The following is an 11,153-nucleotide window of genomic DNA, read 5'->3' as shown; positions in this document are numbered from 1 at the left end:
TTTTCTGCCCAAGGGTCTTTTCAAAATTTTAAGCATTCAGAGTCTTTATCTCAAAAACTTAGCTGGCTCCTTATCCATGCGACCCTGCTAGACTCCATTTATGTTAGCCACTCCAGTGGTACTTTTTAAGGTAGATTTCTTACCTTTTGCTACATTTCTTTGGTTTTCTTCTCTAATTATTTCTTTCCCTATCTGGGCTAAATTACTCACACTTAGGGACTATTAGGTTTCAGTAGGAGAACCACACCTTTCGTCTCCTTTTGCATGACCAATGTGTCTAATTGAAATGAATGACTAGGCAGCTGGACTCTTATTCTGAGACACTTTAATCCCTCAGGGCTTTTAGCAATGGGTGTGATAATTATACTTTTGATGGGATCCTTACTACAATCTGAGTTTTAATGAACTTTGCCTCTGAAGGTCTTTTATATTTTATGCTGCAAGTCCCTGAATTTATAGACTGTCTTTATTCTCTTTAATTACTCGTTATAAGCTGGCTAATTCTTTTTGAGCTCGTCTCATTTTTTTCCCCCTAGTGCTTTGCTAGACATAGACAACACAGAGAATTAACATTCTATATTCTAATTTTCTCTAAAGATATAAGTTTATTAGTTTTGTGAAATATGAGGTAACAACTTCACCAAATGCTTTAAAAATTACGTAAGATATGTTCGCATCTTCTTTGTCTCCTATAATAATTTACTCACTATTTATGTCCATTAAGTCATGGTCACTCACTTTTGGTCGTGATATGACAACATTTGTCTTTTAGGTATCAATTTATTTAGGACTCAAAATAGACTAGTGAAAAACAATGTCAGCATATCAGGCACTTAAAGAACAAAGGACTATTTTTCACTTGTACTATGCATCCGTTGTAGATCAGATCTGTTCTATCTCATTCTTATTTAAGACTGCAGACTAAGGGAAGTTTCATCTTTATGCTTCCATGGTTGCTGATGGAGATATGAACAGAAACATGAAAATAGCACATTATTAAATTCTCCCCCCCAAAAAGTTATGTGTAACTTCTCCTGACATATTATTGGGCAAAGATATAGATAGATGATAGCTAGCTAGCTAGCTAGATAAATAGATAAGATGATAGATAGATATTGATAGATATATAGAGTCTGTATATATAATCTGTATATATATCTATATATCATCTGTATCTAATCTATATCTATATCCATCTATCTATATCTGTATCTAAATCTATATCATCTATATCTATATCTGTATCTGTATCCACATTCAACTTCAGATTAGTAGGAAAGGTTAATCCTACTATAACACCTGGGAGGAAAACTAGAATATTAGGTGAAGGATACTAATGACTCCCAGAATATTTTAATCACTAATATTTTATTTTTGAGAAGAGTGCCAGACTCTAATCCCCAAGAGGGCAACATCACTTTTATCCTTTTGACTGCTATATCTTTGGCTAAATGCATAGAATTGAATAGGTATTAAACATTTGTTTACTGACATGGATGTAACAATGTTTTCTTAATACTGATAGAAAGATGCATAACATTTCAGAGTTATAAAGTTCCCTTCACCTATAACATCTAAAACAATCTCTGAGATATCAGTGCCTTTGCATTGCATTGCAAAATGTATATACCTTTTTCTCTTGGATATTTTATTTTTCTATGCCATGAAAGTTGTGAGCGATGGCTACCTTTTCAAAGAAGAGTATAAAATTATTGACAAACCGGAGATATTTTAAGTCAGCACAGACTGTAAACAAGCTGGAAGAGGTGGTATATGGCATTGGGGTAAATTTTTGATGATGAATGACATTCTTTTCCAGAAAAACATTTAAAGTGATCTTGTCAAAAGAATTATTCAGCTGCTAGGAACTATCCAAAAGCAATAGCAGTAAATACTCACCAAGTTCAGGATCTTTGTTAACCAATATCAACTTTATTCTTCCTCTGTTCCTCATTCTTCGAATGGTTTATAAACATTGGCTGCACAACTCTACAAAGATAATAGCTATATTTGAAAAAATAACTTTTTTAGTGTAAGGACAGGTGAGTAGAAAAGGCAACTATTTTCTTGGTGACAAATATAGTCTCATTAAGCACTGTAATAAATTTTCAGTAAAATGGTACTCATCAGTTCTCCCCCAAAATATGAATACTTGAATGTATGGTGTGGATTGTGAGGAGGAAAAGAAAAAGAGAGGGAAGAAGGAAAGAGAGGGAGAAACAGAAGAGGTTATTATTATTCTTAAGCGTTGAATCACACATAGCTACCTTTTATTCCCTCGACTAAGAATAAAATTTCTTCGAATATGCAAAACTAGTTTGCAAAGTATCTGATCACTAACAGTGTCCCCAAATTTTAAATTTGTTGTACCAATGAGACATCATGCCAACTTGAAAAAGTGAGTATGTTTGTATGAAGTAATACGGAATGGACGATTCCAAAAACACACTTCTAACTTATGAAGAACGTACAGTCTATTGAATTATATCCCCTAGAGCATTGATACTACTTTACAGGGATCCAGATTGTATTCATTTTTCATTGGTAATATAGCAAATTAATACAAATTTAGAGGCTTAAAACAACCTAGTGAATATCTTACAATTCTGCATGAAAGAAGTCTGACGCAGGTCTCAGTAGGCTAAATCAAGATGTCAGGAAGGCTACTTTCCTTTGTGGAGGGTTTAGGGGAGGATCCATTTCTTCCCTAATTAAAATTCAGGTCCTTGCAGTTGTAGGACTGAGATCCCTGTTTCTTTGCTTGCTGTTACCTGAGGGTCATTCTCAGCTTCTAGAGGCCATTCACATTCTTTGGCTCATGGACTCTTCGAATCTCTCCAATGCATTCTTCTACCTTTCTTGTCTACTTTTAAAAACTCATTTGATTAGATTGGGCCTACCTGGATAATTCAGGGTAATCTCTTCATTTCAAAGTCCTTAACTTTAGTCACATCTGTAAAATACCCTTCTTTCACATAATGTGGCATAGTCATGGGTCCTGATAATTAAGACATGGACATTTTAATGAGGGGGTTACATTATACTGCCTCCCTCAAAGATCTAAGTGTGAATATCCATGTGTGGGCTTCTCTGAGATAAATGAGTGAATTGAATCATCAGAGTTTCCTGTTAGAACTAAACATGAGACTAGCCACTCATGGACTTAGAAATACCTCAATACAGTTTACCCTATCAGTTTGGGAAAATACTTGTATGCCCTTCTCACTACAAAAGTATAGCTCTGCCCAGAACAATTCCTAACTAAGGCTCCATAAACCAATGCATTAAGTAATATGCAACCAAGATGCTATCTCATTAGTTTAGGAATTTGTAGACCCATAAATAGTAACAATAAAATAACAATAAAATGCTTTTATTTAATATCTTTACTATGTTATGATTCTGAATGTATGGTCATATCTGCTGAATGTGTCCTACAGATATGAACACAAATATGGATGTGTGATTAAATTTGACCAAGGTAGAATTAATTAACCTGAAAAAGAGAAAGGAGCATTTAAAAGGTGTCTTTATTTTGACAAGGGGCTAATACAAGAATGATAATAAGAAATGTTCTGTGCATTTGTGGGTGTTGATGTGGTCCCAGTGAATTTTTGCTTCCAGGATTCTGATTTCTATTAAATATGAGGACAGATTTTCTAATAATCTGAGCAGTATAAAAATAGATGAGACTGCGTCATGAGATCATGACCTTCCTGTCACTAGAGGTCATCGAGCTGTGGCTGATGAGTCCTTAGTAGGGATATTATGGATAAGTTTCAATAACTAAAGAGGTGAATTATATACAGTTTTTAGTAATGTGGCCCTGTTTTCCTATTCAAATTTCCAATTCTTAGTCTGACAATATTTTTTTTAGGTTTTTATTTCTTGCAAATATATAAAAGTTAAATCTCAAAGTGTTTGAAGTGACGTAATTGCTATAATTAAAAAAGATGACATTTACACTAAATGTGTAGTTTCCTATATTATAATAGTAATTGTTATTATTTATTATTTACTGTACACTATTCATTTGTTAATATTCTATATAAAGCATTATCCCAGCAATGTGATTGGTTTTGAGGCTACAGACAGACCCATACCTCACGGAGTTTGTGGATTTGTGGGGAAGACAGACGGTAAACTAATGAGGAAAGGAATAAAATCAATAATCACAGATTATGTTATAAAGAGGATAAGCAGGACGATGGGATAAAAAGAATAGCAGGAAGACCGATTTAAATAAGGTAATCAGGGAAAAATCTTTCAGAGGGGCTGACATTTAAAATGAACCTGAACTATAAGAAAAGACCAGGTCCTTTACATAACTTTATGAGTTATTAATTCTTTCACTAACCCTATGAGTTAAAACTATTGTTTTACTCTCATAGAGTAAGAAACTGAGGTTTAACAGAAATTTACCTATAAAAGATTAAAAGCTGGAGAGTGATAAATTTGTAATGGGACACAAATCTATGAGATCCTTGAAACTTTTAGAGCTGGAATCTATGACCTTTACTTTTTAGATCCCTTCTGACTCTAATTTTTTGTGACTGAAACACAGTATACATAGACAGAGAAACACATGGGACCAGGCTGTTTTCTTTCTGTCGGCTAAGGAATTAACTGATAATTACTTTAATCAAGGAGTTAGAATGCTATGACTCAGATATATGCCCTAAAGCAGTAGAGTGAGTTACAATTTTTATTTTGGGCATAGATTGTAGTGGACATATGGACATGGTAAAAGGCAATCCATTTTCTTTGGTGTCACTTGGATATTATTGATGTATCATAAGTACATTAATCTAATAAAAGTGACCTGGGTACCCAAGTGGAATATATCTGCTGAAAATGAGCAGTTTTTCTTTTGGTGGTAAGTCATCCTTAAGAGTAGAGTTATGTCAGAGAGCAAGTCTCGATGAGGAACAGATCTGTGTACTAATGCCATCTATTTCTGCAACTGCATGACATTTGGGGACACTGCTTAATTTTTCTGAAAGTCAGTTTCTTCTTCATGCTCAAAGATTTTCTGACAGTGATAGTGACAAATCTGTTAAAGCCAATATCTTCTTTATATTTAAAAAGTTAATAGAAACAGCAGAGGCAAGTTTAAGAGTCGAAATTCATGCACAAATGGATCTTTAGAGAAGAATGCCCTCTTTGGAGAGGGCTGCTAAAAGGGAGCATCATGCACCTGGTGGATGCCCAGCAAATGAGAGAATCAGCAAAGCTGAAATAGATTGTTCTAGAAAATAATGTTGGTGTAAATTCCCTTCAAAATAGAAAATAGGTCCAATTGATAAATTCACAAATTGGATTTTATTTTTTCTTTTAAATGTTTGATGACAATTATTTAAATTTATCTGTGCCTTATGTCAGCATCATATTTTTATTTGGCAAACATCCCAATCTTTAAATTCAGAAACACACACACACACACACACACACACACACACACACACACACGTATTACTTTAAGTTTGAGAATGCTGTACAACTCACACATATATCCTCACAATAAAAATTCACAAAAGTTTATTTCACTTTAGAGAACTAAACAGCTGTGTCCCAGATCTTACTTGTTCTTATGCACAAGCTTGTTGGGAATTCTTACTGAAGGACAAAGCTTTTCAAGAGGTCCTGATCTACTAATCATACAAGATTAATGTGATCTTCACATATTTAACATATTGATACTGAGTTATTTCGATAAGCTGGGCATTTTCCTAGTCATGTGGAATTCAAAACAGGCATAAGACATCGTTGCTATGCTCAGTGAGCAGAGTTTTGATATGCAAAAGATGTCAAGCTCACACTGTTTTGTTATCACAATAGCAATAATTATCACAATAATTCAAGTATTGAACATCTACTTTGTGGTGACTATGAGGCAAGTGCTTTGCATGTGTTACTCAAACCTGTTGTATTTCACAATGCCAAGAGGTACTACTTGTCTTATATATTATGAACATGGTGGTCCCTTGAATTGTAGAATGTGATGGTTCTCATTTATTTTGCTTAATTATCACAGTAATAATGAAATGGGTAATTTTCATTACTCATTTTTCTAAAATGAAAAGCGCAAACCTCAAAACATTAAAATCACATAGTTCTTAACTGGCAGAGTTGGGTTGAGATTAGATCTGAATGATGCTAAAACCACAATAATTTTATTACTCTAAAAGTCTATTATTATAATACTATCAAGTAGCACAGAATTCATAATTTAAACACCCCAAGGTTCTTTTATAAGTGGAAATCACACAATAGAGGCTATTTATAACATTTATCTTAGGAGAAAAATAATGCCTTGCAACTTTTCTCAGCTCTAAATATATGCACAAGCAGGAGGTCCAGCCACTTTTGAAAAGATGAACATTCACAAGTTGAGGGGCAGTGTAGAATTTTTTCTTAGCTTTCTCCTTATGAGAGCTACCCAGGAAACCTCTTGGAGTAATCTCTCTTAGTCACAACTATGTATTTCTGTCTCTTTTTCTAGCCACATTATGGAGATAAGAAAAGAAAAACTGATTATAGGATTAGAGTCGTCATTCCAAAATTTTAGAATATACAAATGAAAAATTTATCTCCTATGAATGTGATAAAGACATATACATATAAAGGTTGACTTTTTTTTGTCTGAACCATTACACTTATTATTTCTCACTGTTAATTTTTTTTCTAGCACAAGGAAAGAGAATTTTTATATGGCCATAGTAAAGGTTTAGGAAAATATATATTTAATGATGACAAACATCATCAGAGTAGATAGAGAATAAAAGGATCTAAGACACATGAAAAATTTAAAGAAGCAGATTTTGATGTCATAAATTGAAATTTGTTATATTCTAGAATTGGAGGTGGAGCACTAGTCATGCTGTTCCAACGTTCTCACATTTGTCCACCCACACAATTTTTGCACTTTGGAAAATAACCAAGGCAGTTCATTAATTCTAAACCTCTATTTAATGTTTAATACTTAATGGAGAGAAGCTGTGATATTTCACACACACAAAAAAAATGTTGGTGATGATGATTCTGCAAGGAAAAATCACTTTTATTTAAATACAGATTAAAATAAAAAACATGTAACTAAAATGTTGACATAGTTATTTAGCAGAGAGAAAAAGAACACCAGCCTAATGAGTCTAAAAGCTTTATTCCTTCTTTGACATGGTTGTGTTATTTTGTTTTATGATCGTTGTTTTGCCTTTCTATTGCTCCTTTTCCCACCCTTATTCCCCAGCCAAGCTGGATGCAAGTACTCTACTTAGTGTGAACTAGCTGGACAAACGTTATTGGAGGAAACTCATTACTATTTCTGGAAAACATCTCAATGAATGTACTGTCAAACTAACTCATAAAGAGTTCGGAGTATTTGGCTAGAAATAAATGACAAAGATTTATCACAGGTCTTAGAGTTTGCAAACTGGAAACACAGTTAGGCAAAACCCAGAGGTGTTTCAAGAAAGAAAGAAAAATCAATAATTCTGTTATGTAACTGAATCAGAAGCAAGAATGGAATCCTGCATTCTTAGCTATTTGATTGGTTCATTAGGATGAGTCAAATACTATCGATAATTATGATGATAAATTTCAGAATGTTGTCAAGAGAGGCATCAAGCAGTCTGATCATGCAGAGGTTTTCTTTAAGGAGGCCTTACATTTGACTGGAACCTAGGAAATGATGCATACTGTACTGATGATATTCTGTATGTCTAATGCTCGACTGAAGAGTTACAGGAAAGCTTAAAGTTCAAACATTAAATATATATTTATTGTTTTTCCTCAAGCTTCAAGTTCTGTTAATAATTTAACAGTAAGCCTGGGAAGAGGCCCTGATATTTTTCCCCTTACTTTACTCTTTCTTCAGTACCACGGTGAGTTAGTAGCTCTGTGATTCGATAGGTAAATTTTTCACTGTCTTAAGTCTATGAAATAAACCACGATATAGTTTAAGAAAATATTGGAAAAAATACTCTATTGTATTTAGTTTTCCTCTGAGAAATGACTTATCTGAATTTTGTCTACTGTAATTACCTAAATTCATTTAATATTGATTTGATATACAGATTTCATGCCACTCTTAAAAAACACAATTGTAAATCCATGAACGTGAACCTTAACCAGTTTTCCCACCTTCAAGGTAAATTTGATTAAATGTCTCAAATAGTCATTTTGTTACCAGAGACTTTTTAAAAAATATGTATTCTTTATGAATTTAAATTAATTTGGCTTATCAAAGCCCAGATTTGCCCTTCCCTCAAAGGATTGCTTTGCTCTTTTAGACCTCATATCAAATGATTAAGTCAATATTTTCTTTGGATTGCTTCATATGTGTTAGTTGTGTTTTCATATAACTCAATTACATATTTCTTAAATAATAGCTCTAGACCTTTTTCATCTATATTTTCTTGTGTTGAAGTTCTTGCTTCTTAAAGCTCTCCTCTTTCTCTTGGGTACTGCATTGAATAAGGTTGATCCTCAATATATATGTGTCAAATTGAATCATGTTGCTTTTCTATCTGCTATAGCACCCAGGGCAGTTTAGATCATATAAAAGAAACACAATAAATTCTTACTGATCGTGATAGATGTGTCCTAAACCTATGGGTGAGAATCTTAACCTCAGTAAAATTGCATCAATTTTTCTATCAGATTGCATAACTCCTCTTTTTTAAAAGGGTCTTATTTTGATTCTTTATGTTGTGTGGTTAAAAAATAATTTGATTCCTGAATTTTAAACAATTATTTAAAAAAGGTAAAAATAAATGAAAAAAAATTCCCCATGATTACTTAAAATAAGAGATTTGCAGTTGTCTGTTAAATCTTCTGATCTTAATCAAGGCAGCTAGTTTGAATAGAAAGAGGGTGTTTTCTGAGATAGAGAAAATTTGGCTGTCACTGGAGCATTGTTCTTCAATACCTTTGTGAATTTGGGCAAATCATTAACCTTTCTGAGTTTCAGTAGTCTCCTTTGAAAAAAATAGCATAATAATCATATCTGCCATACAAAACATTTTTGAGAATTAAATAAACTACCATATGGAAAAGAACCGAATAAAATGCCTCTCAAAGACAGAAGGTCAAAAGGTATCAGTTCCCAGATTTCTTCTCACTCTGCTGTGCCTTCATAATATAATTGATCAAGAAAAGACAGTAGCTCATTAAAATAGGATACATGGCGCTGGTCTATATACTTCATTGATAGAAAAGATATGGAACTATGTTTGAAATTTCTGTGGAAACACCACCCTAAATGTAAGAAATAAGTCAGAAATTTTTCATTGTTTTAACTGCTTGTTTGCTGTGTTTTTGTTTCTTAGCTTTTTGGTTTTTTTTATAGCCTTCTCCTCTCATTATTTTTCATCCTTTTTAATGTACTCTGTATGATTGTTAAATAAAAGTGAATTGTATATCGATTTCAAATATTGTTTGTTGAAGTCTATACTGAGGTAAAGTCAGTGAAAGCAGGCTACAATTCAAAAATTCAGCAACACCACAACCTGAAATATAAAACAAATAGAATTTTGCATAACGAATAATTGAAAAAATTAATTACTCGTGTAAACAGAAAGCCTATATTTCCAACCCTCACCCTCAGATGCTTTGATAGTGTCATTGCAGGAATTTGTACATTAAAGGACTACATAATACAAAGAAAATGACATGAACAAATTGTTAGTTATTACATATCCTACCTCATTTTGCATTAACTTCTGATATGGTTATGTCAGCAGCAAAAACATTACACTTTGTTTTGCCTATCTCACTTCCTAGTTGAATGTTCCCTAAATGGATAATGCTCCTAAAATACCCACCACAGTATTTTACTAGGAGTTCAATAAATGTTTGTTGAATTGAATTACCACATTAACATGTAAATTGTCAGATTGTAGAGTTTATAGCCTGTAAATCTTATTTTAAAATCTAGGTTTACACAAATTTGCATATTATTTAGAAAATGAATAAATTAAACCCAAATCAGTGTCTAATTTATATTCATTTCCACAAACTCACTTTAACAGTTTGAAGTGTTAACACTGATTAACAAGTTGAATAGAACACCGAGATGACCTTATTCATTTGGAAATTGATAATTTTTTAGATTTCCCAGAAGTTTACTTATTTTCCAATTAATATTTTTTTTCCAGATGAACTTTCTTTGGAGATCATTTATGATTACTCATTCTCCACTTTGTGAGTCCTGTTGCTTTGTTGACTCTAATGTATTTAGTTTGATAGACATTCCTAGATGCTTCTTCAATAAATAAAGCTGATTGAGACTTATGAGTAAATGATGACAAGTGACAAAGCAGTATAGAGATTTCTCTCTTGGCCAAGCTGCTATTTTATTGAAAATCATTTCTCACTCAAGCATGACAACATGCTCTTGGCTTGTGGCATCGCAGCTACACATACCTTTTCTTTTGAGAAGATCATATTAATTAATGATAGGAGTTTCCCTCTTTGTCAGTTTGAAGTGAAATTAGGTTGGTTTCTTAATTTCCTCCACCCTCAACTCCAATTATTTTACTTGGGTAAGTAAACTGTACAACCCTTCATATAAAGTCTCAGGGAGAAACATCCAACATGACGTTTATCATGCAATAGCGCCTATTCAGTATGAAAAAAAAAAATTACCTTGCTTTTTCTGATGTAGTACCCTTAAATTGAAGTTGTGTGCCCAATAAGTAAAGAACAATATCTATATTTCATATTTCATTGCATCAAATCCCAGCTTCCTCTATCCACTCAAAAAATTGCAAGTGATATATGTAATCATTCAAGAAGATGAGATTTAACGAGATATTTTTGACGGGTTTCTAAAGAAACAGCAAAAGAGTAAAGAAGTAGATCCTTATTTTAAAACAAATTCAACTTAAAAAAAATTAAAGAAAACCCACAGCTAAGTTTCTAATCAGTCAAGATATTGCATGATGTATTTCTGTTAAGAATAAAAAAATGGAGACTCGGTATAAAAAAAAAAAGAGAGGATGACTTGGATTTTAAAGGCTATAAAGTTCCAAGGTGTTTATTTGATGAAGTCTTTGTCTTATAGTCACCAAGCTTCATCCCGTTTCTATAATCACAATGCAGAATTTACACTCTGTAATTATCTTTAATTGTAAAGATTCACAACCCCTTAT

This window comes from Pteropus medius, unplaced genomic scaffold (assembly GCF_902729225.1).
Source record: "Pteropus medius unplaced genomic scaffold, Ma_sr-lr_union100, whole genome shotgun sequence".
In the NCBI taxonomy this organism is placed as follows: Eukaryota; Metazoa; Chordata; class Mammalia; order Chiroptera; family Pteropodidae; genus Pteropus; species Pteropus medius.
The sequence above is the reverse complement of the archived record's forward strand: the minus strand, read 5'-3'. Positions refer to the sequence as shown.